Here is an 18,332-nt window from a genome sequence, read left to right on the forward strand (position 1 = left end):
TCTAATTTTAGTTAATTTGAGTCTTCTCTCTTTTATCTTGGTCAGTCTAACTAGAAGTTTCTAAATTTTGGTGATATAATTTTTCTGGTTTTATTGAGTTTTCTTTATTTCTCTAGTCTCTAAAAAATTTTGATCAAACAATTTTTCCCTATTTTTTCATTATCTAATGTTTATACTTAATGTGTGTATTGGATAACACTATGAAAGTTCATCATCATGAACTTTCATCATGAAATAGCCAGATATACCTTATGTATAATTTTACTGCCTTCTTCTAGAATTGCTTTTTCTTAAAGGCTTTGACTTCATTGAAGTTTTCACTCTTGGCCAGTATTATTTACTACAATGTGTTTTCTTCTTCATGAGGAACCATGGAAGAAATCTTTCATCCAAGACCAGTTAGGCTTCTTTGAAGAAGCTAACTAATTAATTTAGTTTAACTTTATAGATACTATGAGTCTTATAATTGTTTGTAACTGTTTTAAATGCCAGCTTTCATGATAGCATGCATTTTGGGGGATACTAACATTATTCTTGTCATTTTTTTCACCTTTCTATATTTTACTTTTACAATTATAAGTAAATAAATTTATATAAATAAAATAGACTTGTTTTAACATAAATCACACTTTATAGTAATAAAGAGTGGGTCTCCATTGCTCTCTTTTTTTACTTTAAATTTTTTATTTTTAATTATTATGGAGACATAATAGTCTTACATATTTACGGGGTACATGTGATGTTTTGATACAAGCATATAATGTGTAATGATCAAATCGTGGTAGTTGGAGTATCCATCACCTTAAGCTTTTATCATTTATTTATGCTAGGAGCATTCCAATTCTAATCTTTTAGTTATTTTGAAATATATAATAAATTATTGTTAACTATAATCACCATATTGTGCTGTGGAACACTAGATCTTGTTCTTTCTATCTAACTGTCTTTTTGTATCTATTAACCAATTCCTCTTTTATCCTCCCATCCCATTATCCTTCACAGCTTCTGGTAATCATTATTCTACTTTCCGTCTCCATGAGTTCAATTTTTTTTTTAAAGCTTTTGCATATGAGTGAGAACATGTGGTATTTGTCTTTCTGTGCCTGGCTTATTTCACTTAACATGATGTTCTCTGGTTCCATCTATATTGCAAATGACAGAATTTCATTCTATTTTATGGTTGAATAAGATTCCATTGTTTATATGTACCACATTTTCTTTATCCATTGCATTCATTAGTGGACATTCAGGTTAATTCCATGTCTTGGCTGCTGGGAAAAATGCTGGATTCTTTTATTTGTTTTGGATATATACCCAGTGGTGGGATTGCTGTATCATATGGTGGTAGTTTTATTTTTTTGTTTTGGGGGAACCTCCATGCTATTCTTCTATAGTGGCTCTACTGATGAGCATTTCCACAAGCAGTTGTCCTTTTTTTTTTTTTTGACTGACTTCTTTTAACATAATTATTTGGAGCTTCATTCATATTGGTATATATATCAACAATTTATTGTCATTACTGAGTAGTGTCCCATTGCATGGGACTTTTTTTTTTAACTTTAAAGTTCAGGGGTGCATGTTCAGTTTTGTTACATAGGTAAACTTATGGGGGTTTATTGTAACAGATAATTTCATCAACCAGGAATGAAGTCTAATACCCACTGGTCGTTTGTCCTAATCCTCTTCCTCTCCCACCCTCTACCCTCTGATAGGTCCCAGTGTGTGTTGTTCTCCTCTATGTGTCCATGTGGTCTCATTATTTAGCTCCTACTTATAAGTGAGAACCTGCAGCATTTGGTTTTCTTTTCCTGTGTTAGTTTGCAATAGATAATGGCCTTCAGCTCCATCCATGTCCCTGAAAAACATTGCTCTCTTTCTATTCTTAGTCATCTCCATAGAAATGACCACTGATAGCTTTTTGTTTACTCTGTCCCTCCAGTTTTTCTTTCCTCCAGCATATATACAGGGATTTTTCACTCCAGCCTGGGTAACAAGAGCAAAACTCTGTCTCAAAAAAAAAGAAAAAAAGAAAAGCACATCTCCCTCTGTATTTAGCTTAATCCTTTTAGTGGATATACTTTTTATTTTTTGGGATATCGTTTATGAATTTCCTTGATGACACATTTAGTTTGTTTTTAATTTTACATTTTAATGCACAAATGAGAGTACTTTTATGGTGTAGATTACTAGGAGTAGAACTGCTAGGTTAGAAGGTATTCATATTTAAAAATTTTAAATTTGCTCATGGAATAAAGTCTTTACTCATAGAATAGTCTTTGCTCAAATCTCACCTACCAAAGAGGCCTATCGTGACTACTCTGTTTAATACTGTAAGCTGCCCCTACTTCTCCCTGCACTGTATTCTTTTTCGAGCACAGTATATGGTTTACCTATTTATACTGCTTTTTGGTTACTGTTTTTCTCCCTCTGCTCCAAGAAACAGGAATGTTTGTTTTGTTCACTGATATATATTTCTAGCAGTTAGAATAATGGTTGATGCTCAGTAGGGATTTCGTAAATATTTACTGAATTAATTGAATACATAAACAGTATCCAAAATTGTCCTCCCAAAAATGTCCAATTTATTTATTTTTCTCTGTATCTCAGTGGATACACACACACACACACACACACACACACACACACACACACACAAATGCTGACTTTCTTTACCCACTTATTTTGGATTTTTTTTTTTGAGTTTGACAAATTTATTGGTATTTTAGTAAAGACATTCATCTTAGTCGTTTCTCTCTCCCAGCTTGACCTTACGTTAATATTTCATTTGGGTCAAGAAAAGAATATGTAGGAGAGGTATGTTACTTTAGCGAACAGGAAAATGGACACAAATGGATAGTGTGTCTATATTAGAGTGAGTTAAATTCATATCTTGATATAATTAAATCATTAAGAGTTCTATATACATTTCTGTTGTTTTACTTGGGACTTATTCTAAACTTAAATGCTAGTGAACTAAGTGTTAGGAATATACCTAAGCTGTTTCTCTGAAGTTATTACCGACTAGAAGAGCTCAGCAAGCAGTTACCACCAATAAAACGGTCTGAAGCTGCCTCCAAATACAGTATTGTAGGATTTTTCAAGGAAATTTTTATCCTTTAACAAAAGTGTTAAAGAAACACTTTTGTCTGTGACTGTGCTTTTAAAGATGTGTTTAACTGTCACATTAAAAAAAGTTCATATACAATACAAAAATACAAAAACAAACACCCTACAGTACACAAATTAACAAAGTGTATGTGGTGAGATTCCAAAAAATGTTTGAAAGTACATTTTCTTTCCTTCTATTTCAGTGTCTAAAATGTGCTTTTTGGGAGGCCATTGGTCAATATGCACACATTTAAAATAAGCCATGTAATTTACTAGTAAGAAAGCCGGTAGTTAAGTTCAATTCAAATTGGATCGCACAAGTTAGTATTTTAAATCCTTAGACAAAGTTACAGAAAGTGTATCTTCTTGTTTTTCATCTTTACACAATGTTAATTTTTATTTTTTGGGGTTTATACCTTTAAGAAAAATAAACACAGCCAAATACTTAAGCAACATGTAGATTTAAACTTTTGATGGTGGTTTGTGTTTTAAAAGAAACAGCTTCCTTATGCTTTGCCTCAAGTTCTGGTGGAAATGCTTACAGGAACTAGCTAATACACAAAAAACAAGAGAAGCACATTCAAAATACTGAATTACTTTGGTAGCAAATGATTTTTCTTTGAAGACTAATGAAGAGAGACAAGACCCATTAAGGTAAAGTGGGCTATTTCAAATATTCATCAGTTTACATACAAAAAAAATTCTTTTAAGAGCTAAGCATTTGTATCCATTGATAGCAATGCAGTACCTAGTTTATGATGACTTGTAACAAAACAAATGCCTATAAGGAAAAAAGCTGAATTTTAATTTTATCTAAATTTACTTTTAGTCAATAGTTCAGTAACATTTTCCTCCCAGTATAATATTCCTTCTCTGTAATAAAGCTGTTCCTGGGAGTCAGACAAGTATAGGTAGTAAGGGAGTTAAGAGAGTTAACTGCTTGCAGTTTTAAATAGATGGTGACTTTTTGCTTCCCTCTATGTGCTAACAATTTTATCTAAAACAATATGCAATTCTTAAAAAGGTACCATTTCTGATTTCTTTATTTTCTGTAATCTTTGGAAACTAGTTACATGAAACTACAAAATTAGCAAATATCTTGAAATCTGTATATAAAACATGAATTACCTCTAATTTCAATCTCTTATTAGTGTACCTCTCAATCTTTTAAAATAATGAAAAAGGAAGAAAAAAAAAAAGCAGTTCCAAAGATAGTCTTCTACCATTCTTTAAAAAAGGAAACTGTTCCTTTTAACTTTACACCCACCCCACACCCCAATTTCAAAACATCATTTAATAGTCTTGGTCATGGACATTTCCAAGATGTGACTTTACATTTTGTAAAATCTATTCTGATAGCTTCTGGTTATCAGAAAACCCATGCTTTCCTTTATTGAAGGAGTTTGGTCCAGCTGTTAGTGTAGCCCTTCCAGTATTATTCATCCTCATCTTTGCTTCTGGAGGCATTTCCTTGGTTCACTATCTTCATCTTCATGAAAAGCTGCTACTACTGCAAGAGTTTCTGGAGCAAGAGTTGGAACAGTTTCTTTAGGCTTACTTGATCCAAGTTTGATGGATATGTGTGATGCTTTCTTTGTCGTCTGACTACCTATGGCAAATCCAAAGTTGGAGATCTTTGTAGGCTTTGTTGGGAGGTCTGCAGCTTCTTCCTCAGCGCTACGGCGACTGGAACTTTCCCTCCATTACTCCAGCGGCTCCAGCTCACTTTGACTTGTCAGGCTTCTCCTTTCCCGTCTTCCCGTCTGCCATTTCCTCTGCCGCCTTGTTTTTTAAGTTTTAGAAATCTTTCTAATACAAGTTGGGATGTAATAGTTAGATCTAGAAAATAGCTACAAGACATTTCTTTTAACCTTCTCCACTCCCAGCTCCCCACAGTCAGAGAGTCAAGCCCTAAGTCTTGTCCTTTCTGTCAGAAGTAGATACAAGAAGGATACATCAAACACTGCTATAACACTTCTCTCATAGGATTCAAATCAGTGTGGAGATTGTTATAGGCTCCAGATGAGTTAGGATATCTTAAATCTCAATTTAATAAAACTAATTGTTTTCTTGTGCTTTAAATATCTCTACATTCTACATAAATATAATATAGATCCAACAGATGTATTATAGAAATAGATGGCTATGTCAGTCAAGTATTTCTTCCTTAATTTTATAGATATAATTTTCTTTATTTATATACATTATAATTTTAAAGGTCTGATAGTCATAATTATTGATGTTCAGATTGACAGTTATTTCTGTCTGTTATATATTCAACAATAAACATTTAATCAAGTTTATGAGACCTAGATTTTAGCAGAGCTTTGGAGTAAATTATTTTATCAAACAAAGAATATAAAATAAACATTTCTATTTATGTTCGTGTTTTAATTTACCTCTTTTATATGCATCTTGATATTGCATTTTCATATTCTAAAAACTATTTTTAAAGACAGGTTGATTCAGAATTATAGTGTACTTAAAAATCATCAGGTACCCATTGTTACATTTTGCCCACATTAAATCTGTGTTTCAGAAACTGTCTACCAAACTTTGTTTATTAAGTAATTATTTTCCTTAGTTGTTTTTTTTTGAAGGAGGGAGAAGGGGAGCAGGAAGTCATTTTCCCTCATTTTATTCAAGATGTACAAAGATGCCAACTAGTTCTTTTCATCAGCATGAGGTAAATTGTGCTGCTATATTGCATTGAATTTTAGCAAAGATAAGTATTTGCTATTTTATTTATTGTAGTTTTATTGAAAGTAAACATATAGTTTTTTTACACTATTAGAAAACTTGCCAGATTATCATTATGTGATGCGGAACCCTAGAAACTCCCAGACTACCAGACTCAATGGTCAATGATCTCTTTCAACTTGGAATTCTCTTATTCCAATGCCAACTCATTGCTCTTTTGGAAAGATCTATTCTTTCCTCTGTTGTCTTAGTACCTCCTCAGGACATATTCTCCAAGATGGAAATTTCAGTTTAAGAGAATTTTCAGCCTTGTGTTGAATAAGAGTTGGTTAGACAGCTAATGTCAGCAAAATGGTGGAATAGTAGCACTGTCTTTCAGAAACATCAATTTTGACAACTACTATGGAAAGAATGCCTTTATACTTGAGCATACAAGGAACATTCTCCAGCATCAATCATGTTAGACCATAAAGCAAGTATTAACATATTTAAGAAGATTGATGAAACTTTAGCTAGAATAAGTAAAAAAAAAAAGGGCCAGGTACAATGGCTCATGCCTGTAATCCTAGCACTTTGGGAAGCTTAGGTGGATGGATTACTTGAGGTCAGGAGTTTGAGACCATCCTGGCCAACATGATGAAACCCCATCTCTACCAAAAATACGACAAATTAACCTGTAATCCCAGCTACTCGGGAGGCCCAAGGCCAGAGAATCACATGAATGCGGGAGACAAAGTTTGCAGTGAGCCTAGATCGTGCCACTGCACTCCAGACTGGGGCACAGAGCAAGACTCTATTTCAAAAAAAAAAAAGATTCAAATAAATAAAATCAGAAATGAAAGAGGAGACATTATGACTGATACCATAGAAATATAAAGAATCTTGAGACTACTGTGAACAAATTATATACTAACAAACTGGATGACCTAAAAGAGACAGATTTTTAGCTATATACTACCTGCTAAGACTGAATTATGAAGAAATAGAAAATCTGAATGACCAATAACAAATAAGAAGATTGAATCAGTAATCAAAAATCTACCAATAGAGAAAAGCCGCAGGACCTGAGGGCTTCACTGGTGAATTCTGGCAGACATTTGAAGAAGAATACCAATCCTTCTCAAACTTTTTCAAAAAATTGAATAGGAGGAAACACTTCCAAACTCATTTAATAAGGCTAGCATTACCTTGATACCAAAGTTAGGCAAGGAAACCACAAGAAAAGAAAATTATGGGTCAATATCCCTGATGAATATACATGCAAAAATCCTCAATAAAATATTAGCAACAGCACATTAAAGGGATCATACATCATGACAAAATGGGTTTTATCTCTGGGATACAAAGATGGTTCAACATATGCAAATCCATAAATATAATATACCACTTCAACAGAATGAAGGACAAATTATATGATCTTAATAGATTCAGAAAAAGTGTTTGACAAAATTTAACATTCTTTCATGATGAAAACTCTCAACAAATTAGGCATAAAAGGAGTGTACCTCAACACAATAAAGGTTATATGTGATAAGCTCACAGCTAACACCATAGTCAATGGGGAAAACCTAAAAACTTTTCTTATCAGATCAGGATCAAGACAAGGATACTCACTCTTGCTCCTTGTATTCAGCATAGTACCCAGAAATCTAGCCAGAGATATTAAGCAAGAAGAAGAAATAAAAGACATCTGCTACAGTTTAAATGTTTTTCTCCTCCAAAACTCATGTTGAAACTTAATTTCCAATATGGTAGGGCCTTTAAGAGGTGATTGAGTCAATGGGTTTTCATGGGAGTGGCATCAGTGGCTTTATCCTGAGCTAACAATGTAGCATGCTCAGTTCTTTCCATATGATTCCCTGCACCACCTCAGAACTCTGAGGACTCATAGTTATTATTCAAAAAGTCAGAAGATAACACATGTTAGAGAGTAGGTGGAGAAAAGGGAACTATTGTTCAGTGTTAGTGGGAATGTAAATTGATACATATTTTATGGAAAACAGTCTGGAAGCTCCTCAAAAAATTAAAACTAAAACGACCACATGATTCAGCAATCTTACCTTTGGGTATATATCCCCAGGAAATGAAGTCAGTATATTGAAGAGATATCTACACGCCCATGTTCATTGCAGCATTATTCATAGTAGCAAAGGTATGGAAACAGCCTAAGTGTCATTCGATGAATAGATAAAATGTGGTACAGATTATTTTAAATGAATGATTGGGTTATATCCTGATAAATGTGTTATAAGTTAAAAAATCTTAAGTTAAAATTGCATTTAATATCTTGACAAACCCATTGTAAAGTTGAAAAATCACAAGTTGAACCATTGTAAGTCTGTGACTATCTATCATATATAATGGAATTTAGCCTTTAAAAAAGTAGGAAAGCCTGCCATTTGCAACAAAATGGATGAACCTGAAGGACATTAAGTTAAATTAGTCAGACACAGAACGACAAATACTGCATGATCTCATTTACATGTATAATCTTTAAAGAAAATCAAATACATAAAAACAGTAAAAATGGTTAGCAGGGGTGGGGGGTCTGGGGAGAATGTGGAAATGTTAGTCAAAGGGTACAAACTTTCAGTTATAAAATAAATAAGGGTTGGATGTGGCAGCTCATGCCTATAATCTCAGCACCAATTTGGAGACCAAGATAGGAGAATCGCTTGAGGCTGGAGGTAGAGACCAACTTGGGCAACATGGTGAGACCCTTATCTCTACAAAAAATTTTTAAAAAAGGTGGTGACATGTACCTGTAGTCCCAGCTACTTGGGACTTTGAGGTAGGAGGATTGCTTGAGTGCCCAGGAGGTTGAGGCTGCAGTGAGCTATTGTTGTGCCACAGCAATCCAGTCTGGGTGACAGAGTGAGACCCTGTCTCAAAAACAAAACAAAAAAAAGTAGTAGTTCTGGACACCTAATTTATAGCATGGTTGATTATAGTTAATAATAATTTTTTTTCTTGAAATTCATAAGAGAAATCTTAAATTTTCTTACCACATACATACAGACAAAATGGTGACTATGCGAAGTGATAGATATGTTAATTAGCTTGATTATAGTACAGTAGTCCCCCCTTATCCTCAGATGATATGTTCCAAGACCCTCAGTAGATAGTGCTGAACCCTATATATACTATGTTTTTTCCTATCCTGTACATGTATACCTGTATTAAAGTTTAATTCTTTAATTAGCCGCAGTAAGAGATTAGTAACAATGACTAAGAAAATAGAACAATTATAACAAGATACTGTAATAAAATTATGTGAATGTAGTCTGTCTCTCTCAAAATAGGTACTCTGTTCACCTATTTTCAAACCATGGTTGACCATGGGAAACTGAAACTGTGGAAAGTGAAACCGTGGATATGGGGCAACTGATGTAATCACTTCTTATTGTATAGAGGTATCAAAATATCACATTGAACACCTTAAATATAAACTTTTTTATTTGTCAATTATTTATTATACCTCAATAAAGCTGGAAAAAATAATGTCAACTCATTTGTTGGTTGGTGACTTCCTTTACTGAAACAGCGCATGTGATATTTGGTAAAAGGAGTTGATATTATTTATCCATATACTTGGATCTGAGTCATAGGAATTAATCTCTTTAGTCAATGGTTTTCAACCTTGTTTCCAAAAGTAGTAGACATCAGCTGGGTAAGGTGGCTCACACCTGTAATGCCAGCACTTTGGGAGGCCAAGGCGAGCTGATCACCTGAGGTTGAGAGTCTGAGACCAGCCTGATGAATATGGAGAAACCCCATCTCTACTAAAAATACAAAATTAGCTGGGCTTGGTGGTGCATGCCTCCCAGCTACTCAGGAGGCTGAGGCAGGAGAATCGCTGGAACCTGGGAGGCAGAGGTTGTGGTGAGCCGAGATTACGCCATTGCACTCCAGCCTGGACAACAAGAGTGAAACTTTCTCTTAAAAAAAAAAAAAAAAAGAGTAGTAGACGCCAGTTTTGTAGCTATTTTGCAGAAAAGCTAATTAGTGGCCCTTTGAAAATGGTGGCAGTTTTCTCTCCTATATCATTATATCTTCTTGGCTGGATCATTTTTTGGGCTTTGAGCTCAATGAACTAAGCAGAGAGCTTGACCAGAAACTTAGTTCTAGGTAGGTTATGTATCATCTGTTCAGAAAATGAGGTCTGTAATGTCATTTGTGTATGTGTATGTGTTACCCTTATTGATACTTACTAGTTTGCTATCAGTGTGTGAATGGGAGCTGAAGAAACTATAGTGGAACCAGCAGTCTTAACTTACACTTTGGTTATTCAGTTGCTGCTTATTTCTCTGAGTATACTGAAAAAAGAAAAGAAAAAAAAAAAGAGAAAAAGCCACTTTATGGCTACTGCCAAAGCTTTTTTTTAAGAATTATGTTAGTGTTAGTGCTGGACACTACAAGGCTCCTGGGGTACGGCAGTGAATTAGATACAATTTTTCTGCCTTCAGGATGCTTACATATATGTAGTTGAGATAGGGACAAATGAGCAAGCAAGCAAGTCACAGTTCCATTGAGAGCCTACATAGGTTTATGAACTGAATTCCTTAGGAGTTTTTCAAAGTTATTTTTATTTTTTCTGACTATATGCTGCATGAGCTGTAGGAATTCGTAAGGTAGGGGAGTCCCAGGTATTCAACTTTTGGGCAGATGGCCACATAAATCTGAATTTGCCAGGTATGTGCTTTTCTGGAAATAGAATCAACTTTCTTTCCCACAAACGCATTGTGTAACTGGGTGATTGATTCAGACGGTATTCACCCCTGCGTGTTGTTTCAGAAATGTGATTGGGTACAAGTAAGGTCATCTTCTTGGCACTGCCATTCTTGCCTTTTACTTCTGTGCACATCCAAGAATGTCCTTAATACTAGACTGCTGTAAGCTCATGTTATACAGATGAGAGGGGAATTTTCTGACGTCTTAGCTTATTCCTTTTGTTCCTACATATCACCTAGGTAAGGAGGAATTTCAGGAGTAGAAGATAAAGGCAGCTTTCCCCCCATTTCCCTGTAATACCTTCATATTTCATTTACTGTAACCCTCCTGCTAATTATTTATTATAGTCTCATGAACTGTGTGTAAGGATGCATCTTTTGACCCTGAGGTAGAGCACATGTTTCTTATGACTTATTTTTATCTTTCACAAAGTGCAAGCTAGAGAGAACATTACTTTTAACTTTTGAAATTGCAACTTAAATTTATGTTAGTGCATGCATAGTAGTAATTTTCTGATATTTTCAGCATGATTTATGTCACCACTTGGTGGAGCTCTTTTGTAAGTAAGTGCATTGTAAATTTAAAAAAAGCAAGTATACGTTGTCACTAATTAGGGGTTATCATTAGATTGGTTCAAATGAACTCAACTAAATGATGATATAATAGGTAATCTCTTCAAGTACTGACTGTAGATTTTGATTTAAACTGTAATATATGTGAGTAAAATTTTGATAATTTAAAGATTTTTTTTTTTTTTTTGAGACGGAGTTTCGCTCTTGTTACCCAGGCTGGAGTGCAATGGCGCGATCTCGGCTCACTGCAACCTCCGCCTCCTGGGTTCAGGCAATTCTCCTGCCTCAGCCTCCTGAGTAGCTGGGATTACAGGCACGCGCCACCATGCCCAGCTAATTTTTTGTATTTTTAGTAGAGACGGGGTTTCACCATGTTGACCAGGATGGTCTCGATCTCTTGACCTCATGATCCACCCTCCTCGGCCTCCCAAAGTCCTGGGATTACAGGCGTGAGCCACCGCGCCTGGCAATTTAAAGATTTTTATTGAGCATTTCTAATTTTACTCTCTCCTGCTTTATGTAATTGTAGCACTTTAATAGACTTTTCTCCTATTTTATAATCATAGATAATTTAGAAAATGTATGTAGGATTAATGAGAAAAATGAAAATGTTCAAAATCCTACCATGTAGAGATAATCATGAACATTTTAATATATATATATTTTTTTCTCTTCTTTGTTTTTTCACAAAATTGGAATCAAAATATGTGAAGAATTTTTATTCTGCTGTTTTTTTTTTCTTAACGTTATATGTTGGGTATTTTTACATACAGTTTTGGTTACTGTAGCCTTGTAGTATAGTTTGATGTCAGGTAGCATGATGCCTCTAGCTTTGTTCTTTTTGCTTAAGATGGTCTTGGCTATCTAGGCTCTTTTTTTGGTTCCATACGAAATTTAAAGTAGTTTTTTCTAATTCTGTGAAGAAAGTCCATGGTAGCATGGTAGCTTGATGGGGATAGCATTGAATCTATAAATTACTTTGGGCAATACGGGTATTTTCATGATACTGATTCTTCCTATCCATGAACATGGAATGTTTGTCCATTTGTTTGTGTCCTCTCTTATTTCCTTGAAGAGTGGTTTGTAGTTCTCCTTGAAGAGGTCCTTCACATCCCCTGTAAGTTGTGTTCCTAGGTATTTTGTTCTCTTTGTATCAGTTGTGAATGGGAGTTCACTCATGTTTTGGCTCTCTGTCTATTATTGGTATATAGGAATGCTTGTGATTTTTGCACGTTGATTTTGTATCCTGAGACTTTGCTCAAGTTGCTTATCAGTTTAGGGAGATTTTGGGCTGAGACTATGGGGTTTTCTAAATATACAATGATGTCATCTGCAAACAGAGACAGTTTGACTTTCTCTCTTCCTATTTGAATGTCCTTTATTTGTTTCTCTTGCTGATTGCCCTGACCAGAACCTCCAATACTATGTTGAACAAGTGTGGTAAGAGAGGACATCCTTGTCTTGTGCCAGTTTTCAAAGGGAATGCTTTCAGCTTTTGCCCACTCAGTATGATATTGACTGTGGGTTTGTCATAAATAGCTCTTACTATTTTGAGATACATTCCATCAATACCTAGTTTATTGAGAGTTTTTAGCATGGAGGGATGTTGAATTTTATTGAAGGCCTTTTGTGCATCTATTGAGATAATCATGTGGTGTTTGTCATTGGTTCTGTTTATGTGATGGATTAAGTTTATTGATTTGCATATGTTGAACCAGCCTTGCATCCCAGGGGTGAAGCTGACTTGATTGTGGTGGATAAACTTTTTGATGTGTTGCTGGATTCAGTTTGCCAGTATTTTATCAATGCCAGTTTTGAATCGATGTTCATCAGGGATATTGTCCTGAAATTTTCTTTATTTACTGTGTCTCTGCCAGCTTTTTGTATCAGGATGATGCTGGCCTTATAAAATGAGTTAGGGAGGAGTCCTTCTTTTTCTATTGTTTGGAATGGTACCAGCTCCTCTTTGTACCTCTGGTAGAATTCAACTGTGACTCCATCTGGTGTTGGACTGTTTTTGGTTGGTAGGCTATTAATTACTGTCTTAGTTTCAGAACTTGTTATTGGTCTATTCAGGGATTCGACTTCTTCCTCGTTTAGACTTGGGCAGGTGTATGTATTCAGGAATTTATCCATTCCTTCTAGATTTTCTAGTTTCTTTGTGTAGAGGTGTTTATAGTATTCTCTGATGGTAGTTTGTATTTCTGTGGGATCAGTGGTGATAACCTGTTTATCGTTTCTTATTGTGTCTATTTTATTCTTCTCTCTTTTTTTCTTTATTAGTCTGGCTAGTGGTCTATCTATTTTGTTAATCTTTTCAAAAAACCAACTCCTGGATTCATTGATTTTTTTTTTTTTTGAAGGGTTTTTTGTGTCTCTATCTCCTTCAGTTCTGCTCTGATCTTAGTTATTTCTTGTCTTCAGCTAGCTTGTGAATTTGTTTGCTCTTGCTTCTCTAGTTCTTTTAATTGTGATGTTAGGGTGTCAATTTTAGATCTTTCCCTTTTTCTCCTGTGTGCATTTAGTGCTCTAAATTTCCCTTTTAAGCCTGCTTTATCTGTGTCCCAGAGATTCTGGTATGTGGTGTCTTTGTTCTCATTGGTTTCAAAGAACTTACTTATTTCTGCCTTAATTTCGTTTTTTATCCAGTAGTCATTCAGGAGCAGGTTGTTCAGTTTCCATATAGTTATGCAGTTTTGAGTTAGTTTCTTAATTCTGAGTTCTAATCTGATTGCAGTGTGGTCTGAGAGACTGTTATGATTTCTGTCCTTTTGCATTTACTGAGGAATTTTTTACTTCCAGTTATGTGGTGAATTTTGCAATAAGTGTGATGTGGTATTGAGAAGAATATATATTCTGTTGATTTGGGGTGGAGAGTTCTGTAGATGTCTATTAGGTCTGCTTGGTCCAGAGCTGTGTTCAAGTCCTGAATATCCTTGTTAATTTTCTGTCTCGTTGATCTGTCTAATATTGACAGTGGGGTGTTAAAGTCTCCCACTGTTATTGTGTGGGAGTCTAAGTCTCTTTGTAGGTCTCTAAGAACTTGCTTTATGTATCTGGGTGCTCCTGTGTTGGGTGCATATGTATTGAGGATAGTTAGCTCTTCTTGTTGCATTGATCCCTTTACCATTATGTAATGCCCTTCTTTGTCTTTTTTGATCTTTATTGGTTTAAAGTCTCTTTTATCAGAGACTAGGATTGCAACCCCTGCTTCTTTTTGCCTTCCATTTGCTTGGTAAATATTCCTCCATCCCTTTATTTTGAGCCTATGTGTGTCTTTGCGCATAAGATGGGTCTCTTGAATACACTTATGGGTTTTGACTCTTTATCCAATTTGCCAGTCTGTGTCTTTCAATTGGGGCATTTAGCCAATTTACATTTATGTGTAATATTGTTATGTGTGAATTTTTGATCCTGTCATTATGATGTTAGCTGGTTATTTTGCCCATTAGTTGATGCAGTTTTTTCATAGTGTCGCTGGTCTTTACAATTTGGTTTGTTTTTGGAGTGGCTGGTACCAGTTTTTCTTTTCCATGTTTAGTGCTTCCTTTAGGAGCTCTTGTAAGTAAGCCTGGTGGTGACAGCATCTCTCAGCATTTGCTTGTGTGTAAAGGGTTTTATTTGTCCTTTGCTTATGAAGCTTAGTTTGGCTGGATATGAAATTCTAGCTGGTTATTTTGCCCATTAGTTGATGAAGTTTTTTTTTCATAGTGTCGATGGTCCACCCCTTTCCCCATGTGCTCTGTCCCAGGGTTTTATCTATAAGCACCTGTCTGGGGCTGCTGTCTTTTTTTGAGAGATGTCCTGCCAGGAGAGGAGGAATCTAGAGAGGCAGTCTGGCTACAGTGGCTTTACTGAGCTGCAGTGGGCTCCATCCAGAATCTAAAAGAAAATTCTTTTCTTTAAGAATGTTGAATATTGGCCCCCACTCTCTTCTGGCTTTTAGGGTTTCTACAGAGACATCTGCTGTTAGTCTGATGGGCTTTCCTGTGTGGGTAACCTGACCTTTCTCTCCAGCTGCCCTTAAGATTTTTTCCTTCATTTCCACCTTGGTGAATCTGACGGTTATGTATCTTGGGGTTGCTCTTCTCGAGGAGTATCTTTGTGGTTTCTCTGTATTTCTTGAATTTGAAAGTTGGCCTGTGTTGCAAGGTTGGGGAAGTTCTCCTGGATAGTGTCCTGAAGAGTGTTTTCCAACTGGGTTCCATTCTTCTTGTCACTTTCAGGTACACCGATCAAATATAGGTTTGGTCCTTCCATGTAGTCCCGTATTTCTTGTAGGCTTTGTTCATTCATTTTCATTCTTTTGTTCTCTAATCTTAATGCTTTGTTTCATTAAGTTGATCTTCAATTTCTGATATCCTTTCTTCTGCTTGATTTATTTGGCTATTGATACTTGTGTATGATTCATGAAGTTCTTGTGCTATGTTTTTCAGCTCCATCAGGTCATTTATGTTCTTTTCTAACCTGGTTATTCCAGTTAGCAATTCCTTTAACCTTTTTTCAAGGTGGTTAACTTCCTTGCATTGGGTTAGAACATGCTCCTTTTACTGGGAAGAGTTTGTTATTACCCACCTTCTGAAGCCTACTGTCAATTTGTCAAACTCATTCTCCATCCAGTTTTGTTCCCTTGGTGGCTAGGAGTTGTTCCCTTTATCTTTTGGAGGAGAAGAGGCATTCTGGTTTTTGGAATTTTCAGCTTTTTTGTGTTGGTTTTCTCTCCTCTTCATGGCTTTATCTACCTTTGATCTTTGATGCTGGTGACCTTTGGATGGGGTTTTTGAGTGAATGTCCCTTTTGTTGATGTTGAGGCTATTCCTTTCTGTTTGTTTTCCTTCTAACAGTCAGGCCCCTCTTCTGTAGGTCTGCTGGAGTTTGATGGAGATACACTCCAGACTCTGTTTGCCTGGGTATCACCAGTGGAGCTGCAGAACAGCAAAGATTGCTGTTCTTTGCTCTGGAAGCTTCATTCCAGAGGGGCACCAGCTAGATGCCAGCTGGAGCTCTCCTGTATGAAGTGTCTGTTGATCCCTGCTGGGAGGTGTCTCCCAGTCAGGAGGCACAGGGTGAGGGATCCACTCAAGGAGGCAGTCTGTCCCTTAGCTGAGCTCAAGTGCTGTTCTGGGAGATCCTCTGCTCTCTTCAGAGCTGCTAGGCAGGGACATTTAAGTCTGCTGAAGCTGCACCCACAGTCGTTCCTTCCCCCAGGTGCTCTGTCCCAGGGAGTTGGGGTTTTATCTATAAGCACCTGTCTGGGGCTGCTGTCTTATTTTGAGAGATGCCCTGCCCGAAGAGGAGGAATCTAGAGAGGCAGTCTGGCTACAGTGGCTTTGCTGAGCTGCGGTGGACTCCATCCAGTTTGAACTTCCTGGAGGCTTTGTTTACACTGTGAGGGGAAAACTGTCTACTCTACTCAAGAAGCCTCAGTAATGGTAGATGTCCCTTCCCCACCAAGCTTTAGCATCCCAGGTGTACTTCATACTGCTGTGCTGACAGTGAGAATTTCAAGCCAGTGGATCTTAGCTTGCTGGGCTCTGTCGGGGTGGGATCTGCTGAGCTCAACCACTTGCCTCCCTGGCTTCAGCCCCCTTTCCAGGTGGCATTCCAGGCACCACTGGGATATGAAAAAAAAACTCCTGAAGCTAGCTGAGTGTCTGCCCAAACGGCTGCCCAGTTTTGTGCTTGAAACCCAGGGCCCTGGTGGTGTAAGCACCTGAGGGAATCTCCTGGTCTTTGGGTTGCGAAAGGATTCTACACCATGGAAACGTGTAGTATCTGGGCTGGAGTGCACTGTTCTTCGTGGCACAGTCCCTCAAGACTTCCCTTGGCTAGGGGAGGGAGTTCCCTAACCTGTTGCACTTCCTAGGTGAGGGGACGCCCCACCTGCTTCTGCTCACCCTCTGTGGGCTGCACCCACTGTCTAGCCAGTCCCAATGAGATGAACTGGGTACTTGAGTTGGAAATGCAGAAATCAACTGCCCTCTGCATTGATCTCGCTGGGAGCTGCAGACCGGAGCTGTTCCTATTTGGCCATCTTGCCAGCCACCTGTTTTAACTATTTTTACAGTGCTATCCTGAGCCCTTTTCATAATTTTCATCTGAATTTTCTAGAAAACACATCAGTTGCAGATTTTAGATTGCAAATTGTTATTGGAAAAGGAAACTTGGAGCTTAAAAGAGGAATCAGGCTGGAAAGCAGAATGAGATATGAGAACCATCTGTATAAGGAGATGATGTGGGCTATAGGAGCGAATGAGTGTGCTGAGGAAAAAAGAGAATGGTGGGAAGAAAGCCCATCGGGTTGAGAAACTCCATGAAAAGTTTGTGAGAGAAAAGGAGAAGAGAATGAGGATGTGAGGGCATTTAATAAAGCTAATGAAAAAAGTTGCATGGAGGTAGATTGAAGGAGAAAAATTGCAACAATGTCAGATGCTGCATATAGATCTTTCTGGATGAAACCAAAAAAGGCCATTTGACTTAGAAAGCCAAGATCTTTGAGGACTTAGAGAATAACCTCAGTAAAATAGTATTTGTATGTCAAGAGGGGTGTGTGTTCAGTGGGTGCAGTGTGTGTGTACTGTGATAGTGTGTATGGTGAGTGTGTGTGGGAATAGTGGGAACAATGAGAGGTATGTATATAGTGATGTGGAGTATATGTGTAGTGAAGTCAGTAGCTTTATAAGGTCCAGGGATGGAGGGACCTTGTTATTTATTCTTTTTTAAAGATATTGCGAGCTTCCCTGTAGCCAAAGGGAAACTTTGAGAGAGAGAGAACTGTTACAGAAACTATAAAAGACAGAGAAAATAATTAATACACTAGGTCTTGAAGGAGATGAGAGGCAGTGTGATCTAAAATGGAAGAGAGTAGGGGTGGTATTAGAGTTTTTAATTTGAGAATGGAGGAGGTCAGAAGAGAAGAGGAATTTATAGACGAAGATGCAGAAACATTTTGAGAAAGGCCAGAATATATGATGATTAGAAACGATTTGATATGGGGGCAGGCATGGTGGCTCATGCCTGTAATCCCAGCACTTTGGGAGGCTGAGGCAGGCAGATCACCTGAGGTCAGGAGTTCAAGACCAGCCTGGGCAACATGGTGAAATCCTATCTGTATTAAAAATGCAAAATTAGCTGGGCATAGTGGTGTGTGCCTGTAATCCCAGCTACTTGGGAGGCTGAGGCAGGAGAATCACTTGAACCTGGGAGACAGAGGTTGCAGTG

The 18,332-nt window shown here is 37.0% G+C and overlaps 1 protein-coding gene and 1 pseudogene across 2 annotated transcripts in view; one reads left to right on the plus strand and one right to left on the minus strand.

The window, feature by feature from the left end:
• RB1 (RB transcriptional corepressor 1) overlaps positions 1-18,332 on the plus strand; it is a 160,941-nt gene that overhangs the window by 19,200 nt on the left and 123,409 nt on the right. The window lies entirely within an intron of this gene.
• LOC135273813 (PEST proteolytic signal-containing nuclear protein-like) lies at positions 4,402-4,878 on the minus strand (annotated as a pseudogene).

This window comes from Aotus nancymaae, unplaced genomic scaffold (assembly GCF_030222135.1).
Source record: "Aotus nancymaae isolate 86718 unplaced genomic scaffold, 86718_ANA_hifiasm-v0.15.2.pri h1tg000009l, whole genome shotgun sequence".
NCBI lineage: Eukaryota > Metazoa > Chordata > Mammalia > Primates > Aotidae > Aotus > Aotus nancymaae.